This window comes from Sinocyclocheilus anshuiensis, unplaced genomic scaffold (genome assembly GCF_001515605.1).
Source record: "Sinocyclocheilus anshuiensis isolate Anshui unplaced genomic scaffold, SAMN03320099.WGS_v1.1 scaffold354, whole genome shotgun sequence".
Classification (NCBI taxonomy): Eukaryota; Metazoa; Chordata; class Actinopteri; order Cypriniformes; family Cyprinidae; genus Sinocyclocheilus; species Sinocyclocheilus anshuiensis.
The window spans coordinates 1,451,142-1,457,114 of NW_015544195.1; the positions used below are offsets into that span (position 1 = coordinate 1,451,142).

Sequence of the window (5,973 nt, forward strand, 5' to 3'; positions counted from 1 at the left end):
ACGTTATTGCCTGTGACGCTGGTAACAAAACGGATCGGCTCGAAAATCGGAAAGAAGTGAGACTGACCGGCCGGTCACCGATCCGAGCTGGTCATGAGGAAAATCGTCCGATACCGATCCCTGGCCGATCGATCGGTGCATCTCTACACACAATAGGTGTAAACGGTATGTGTGGCACAAAACCTAAAACCTAAACCGTTTTCATTATTCAGGCTAATTTATATCAACCATGCTGTTAATCTTCCACAACCTGTTGATTGCTTTGTTTCTCGACACATTTATGGAGAGCGGCCATAACTGTGTTTTCAGAAGGACTCCTGTCAGTGGCGCCAGGCTACACAGCCACACATTGGAATGTGGCACTGGCCCGGGAATACAGCCAAGATTAAAATTAGGCAATAACCTCTGGCCCCTCATGCAGGCTTCTCTCTGCAGCTGTAGGCTGATCCATTTGTTTAATATGGTGGAGTATTCGCTAGAATAATAAGCTGATGTAAGAGCCGGCTCTTAACAGTTTGTGTTTCACAGACTTACAAAGACTGAACAACTGGCAGTCAGAGCGCCCACTGCAGATGTATCCAAACTGCAATAAAGGAAATGTACAGTATGTAGCAGCTAAATATACACATTTGAAGAAATTAGTCATGGAAATGATGAATACAATAGAAAATGCTGTTTTGGAAGTTTCACAGAGAGTTTCTTGGTAATATGAAAATGCATTTAACATTTTTATAGGGTACACTTTTTATTGCATTATTTTTTTATTATACAGGGCTTGTTGGTACATTCCAAAACCCTAAATGAAATTAGGTGCAAGTCAGCATGCACATAAACTGTGTTCACTTTCATATGTGGGGGCGTTGTGTGTGTGAGTGTGTAACTGGATGTTCTGTTCTATTGTGGGAATCTCTGAAGCTATATCCAGGGTGTAAGCTGTACTGTGGCACAGAGCCAGTGCTGTACCAATCGAGATCAAAGATGAAGCTTCAGCTAGTCAGGGCTTTCTTTAAAGGTTTTCTGTAAGGACTGAAATATAATAACTGACCTATAACTCTAATAATAATATTAATAATAATAATTACTACTACTTCTACTACTTTGAGTGTTTTGTAACGCATGCTAAGGTTATTATAGTCAATCCATATTTTTCAATGTCAAATTTACTCCTTTGCATTTAACCATCCCTCTTTATGTATTACAGTGGTATAATGCCGGTCATACTGAAAGCTCAGTAGATAGAAACTCAAGGACTTATATATGGATCCATTTCATATCTCTCATCTAGTGGGAAAAATCTCAAGTAGCTCTCAGATTTCATTGTTGCCACTTGTAGCTCTTTTGGCAACGGTACATTAGTCCAGATCTTCTCTCTATCTCTCTTGCTGATATGTTTGTAAAAGGCCAGCTTCTACAGCAATAAATATCAAGTAATGCAGTTTTCATTTATAAATGGCCCTTTATACACCCAGATGTGCTTGTTTTTAAAGAAACAGGGCGCATAGCAGAATGCAATGACAGAACAAAAAAGCACAGAAGAGAGAAGGAAAGTGAGGGAGATAGAGCGAGAGCATGAAAAAGAGAGATGAGAGGAAGAGGTGACTGTCTAAAGAGAGTCTCTGTCAGTGTGATTGTATTCTCTCTGTGTGCAGTGCTTTCATTAATGATTTTAGCTTTAAACTGACTTTTAGTGATCGATTTCTCCTGCGGATCAGAACAGCCCTGCTTTAGGCTCTTTGTGTGGGCTTGCTGAACAAAGATGTCAGTTTACACATTTACCTCCCTGAACTGTGTGTACATTTGTCGTTTATGTTTGTGTGTGCCGCTTATATTGTGTGTTATTCACGCCATCTTAGAGGCTGAGATTTACTGTCTCCCTTAAAATACCAAGAATAATTCCTTTCTCAAAGTGTTATATTTTTATTAAATATGCGCACCCCCCAGTATTTTTGTTCAGCTCTCCCATTCGTAGATAATGACCATGTGACCTCAGTAATTCTTCAAACAGGCTGTTGGGCATGCTCACATTCTTCTCAAGTGGATTGTGTTTGGGTTGTGTCGGGTCTTAGTTCTGTAATATTGTTTTTTCCCCCGGGGTGATTGAATTCACTCTGTTGTAATAATATCTTATTTCCCTCTAGAAACACTTGCATAAGAATATACAAACACTCAGGTTATGATACCCGGCTCAGTATGGATGCTGGTGTCCAAAATCAGTCAGGAGCTTCATAAAAGTGAAGCCTCGCATTTTTGTTCAAGATTCATAAAAGATTGTCTGCTAGAACCATTTTTGTCAGTTTAGTTTTTTGAAATATAAAACTACTTATTTTCCAAAATAAATGAATACAATGTATGTAATGCTAAAAAATAAAAATAAATGAGAAAAAGTCTAAAAAACTTTACATCACATATCAGCTCGTTGGTTGCGAGTGAAGTGTTTTTGTGCATATAATTTGGGCATATAAGAACAATAACTTCTATAGACGATTGATGGATTAAACCTTTTTTAGTCAGTATAGAGGTTAGAAATGTTTAAAACCTATATATACTGTATATTTTTTATTACATATAATGTAAAGAATGCTATGTTTAATGCTAAAAAAATAAAAAAACTCAAACTTGATGTCATTAATCAACTAGTTGGTTGTTGACTAGTCATCTATTGTAATTTATCCCTAACAGGGGCGTGTCTTGAGCTCGTTACTGTTCACTAATGAGGCAGAGGTAGTGTTTGCATTACTCCTCTCATCTTGTTAATTACAGAGGCTCCATTGTCTGATCTGACCCATTTACAGCATTCTCTCTTTCATTCTTTCAGTTTGTCTCATCCACCCATCACGGCTAATCTCATTTGGCATCTGGCTCAATCCCACCCTGCCATGAACATGAGAGGGTCTGCTCTCTCACTGAAGAGAGCCAAGAGCGACAACAACACCCCCTGTGTCCGTTTTCATTCACGCTAACTTCTGTTTCCTAAAAGCTCTGGTTCGTTGTATTTCTGTTTATCGGCATCAGTTGTTAAATGTACAGCTGACAAGTGAGAGGTGATTTAAAGCAGTCCTTCTGTGATATCCGTTTGAGAGTAATGTTTGTTCAATTAATATTCATGAGTTGTGGATCTACATGTGTCAGTGATGCGAGGCAGAGAGGCAGGTAATGGGATTTAAAACAGGGTGAATGCTGATGGTGTGAATGAATAACTTAAAGCCTGGAGCAGTGCTAGTGTACACACACACACACACACACACACACACACACACACATCTTTCTTTCCTCTTGTTGTTTGTATCATGTAGGCCCACATTAGTGATGAAATGAGGCAAGATCTTTTTTCCATCCTCTCAGAATCCACCTTGTTCTCTCTGTCCTTTTTTAACTTTCTCAAAGAAGTGATCTTCTTCAAATTTCATTGGTAAAGTCAATATGAATGCCGTTCACAACCCATTTTCTGTAATGTAACTTATTTCAGAGTGAAACTGGATATTTAATAATGAAAAAGTGTGTGGTGGAATAAATTGGATTATAAAAATATGTGAGTTAAACCCAATGTGAGTTAAAACAATGCATGCATTGATATTTGACCATTTACCCTTAAAAAGAAAGGTTCTGAATTGGTATCTATGGTTCCACAAAGAACCTTTAACATCCATGGAACCTTTCAATTGCACAAAAAGTTCTTTATTTTGGAAAACGATCTTTAGATTAATAAAATGTTCTTCACACTAAGAAAAAATGGTTCTTTTAAGAACTGGAAGGTTCTTTGGGGAACCCCAAATGATTCTTCCATGGCATCGCTGTGAAATCCCCCTTTTTAATAGTGATAATTAACATTACCAGTAGCCTGAGCAGCCTCAGTGATGACAGCAGAAAGGGAAACTTGTTTGAAAGGTTGAGCAAATAATTTTTTGATTTAAAGATTATGGAGAAACATTTGTTTTTTCGGAATGACTTGCATTGATGCATCTCTCAGAATAATAGCAGGCAAGTCCATTTTGACTCTAAAAAGTGCTGCAGTTATATTGATTTGTTGTATTCGTTGTAAATTTTCGTGTTGTATTGCTATTCTTTATTATTGGAGTGTGGGGTGAAGGGTAGGCTTATTCTTTTCTTTTAATGAGATGTTTAGTCAAAGACTTCTCTGTCCTTTTCTCTCCCCATTGGTTGCTCCAAAAACTCATTTTCCTCTACAGAGACACATGCTAAAAAAGCAGAAAGCATTTGCTTTTCTCAAACTACTCAAGCGACACCAATTCACCATCCTGTATTTAAATGGCTAGGACTGCGTGTGACCTAAGGACTACTGACAGCAGACTCTCACTGATATGATCAGAAGACCGTTTAATAACAACAGGACAAACACCGTATGGAAAAATTGTCATTTTTCAGGGTTTACATTTTCAGAGAGACATTTTGCGGCTGACATGATGGTGTTGTATTGTGCGTGGCAGCGTGGTGTTCCTCTTTAGATGCGCCAGGTGAGAGCTCCAAAAGGCCTCCTCAGCCCAAAACACCTGCTCTTCAAGTCTTGCAGCTGCTGCGGGGCCCGCGTGTGTGTTTGCGTTGTGCATGTGTATATTTGCTGGTTAGACTTTTAACATATCAGCTCATTCTTTTTCTGTCCCCCCGCTCTTTCTCTCGCTCACTCTCTCTCCAGGGCATAGACTAATTAATGGATACCATTCGCAGTTGATTAGTTACAGTTCCTTCGGTAATTACATTCGCATACTAACCACTCAGACAAAAAGATGAGGGGGAGAGAGAGAACAAAGCAAGGGAAAAATAAATTAATGCTCTTCTCATTTTGCTCTGATCTTAATTTGTTCCTGCAATTGTTTGCCCTCCACAATGAGATAAGAAAGCCTTTTTTCCCTCTTATTCCAACTCTTCTGGTTGTGTAACATCTGAAGGAATCACTTTGTTTTAAACAGACAAAAGCTTGCTGTTGGATGCACCATTGAATCAGGGCCTTGAGGCTGTTGTGGTTGTTGTTTGTGTGTGTGTGCATGGTCCTCACATGTGTGTGTCTGTGTGTATGCATGATTTGTCTGGTTATAGAGGGCCCTCTGTGCTGGTCCTCCAGCTGCTAACCCATAATTCCTCATTTTGCTTTTCCATTGTTCCTACCTGTCAGTGTGTTTGTGTCTCAGAAGAAAAGATAGGATGCCTGCCATTTCAACAATTTGCCATCACGTTTGTTTTAGAAATACAGATTGAATAAAGGATCAGAATAAAGAAGAGAGCTCAATTTAGAAAGAAATCTGTAGTAAACTATGTGGATACTGTACAACAAACACCACCACCATCCAATCATATTTTCACATGTTAAAAAAATGACCTGAATAATATACTGTATGTACCTGCAGTTTTAACGATATTTTTTTTTCACATTATCAGACCTTTTCTGTTGTCTTTGTTTGTGGGTGTTGTTTTGAAAGCTGCTCTGTGTTCAGCTACTGTAATAAACCATGATCTTTCATCAGCCTGTGTAGGCATTTCAGTTTAGTAAGATGATTGTGTGACTCTCCCCCACTCTTGTAATGCAAAGTTAGTCTCTGCATGACAGACAGCAAGCCACACTTAGGTTTCCCACTGATGCATTACAGTTCAAGATGATGTGAGGTGAATTAGCAGCTGGGATCCTTCCTGTGTCATTATTACTCATTTACATGAGGGGTGAACTAATCAATGAACCGTTTGGCTACCGCTTTCCAAATTTATGTGCTGGTACATTAGTAATTTCTGTGACTGTTTGATTCCAGAATTTTTGGAATCAATTCTGAAATTCTAAGTTTGGTAATTCTTACCATACTTTTAAATCTGTATTTTGTTCTCATTGTGACTTTTTTTATTATTTCGACCAAACATCCAATTAGATTTAAAATATCTCATGCAAGAAGTAAAATAAAGTCAACACCTGTAGTTAAAATAAACCAGGCACTTTTAATCATTTCATTTGATTATATTCATTTAATAGGC

The 5,973-nt window shown here is 38.2% G+C and overlaps 1 protein-coding gene across 1 annotated transcript in view; it reads left to right on the forward strand.

Annotated features, from left to right (window-relative positions):
* Positions 1 to 5,973, forward strand: part of LOC107696703 (TOX high mobility group box family member 3-like) — a 49,189-nt gene that overhangs the window by 22,877 nt on the left and 20,339 nt on the right. The window lies entirely within an intron of this gene.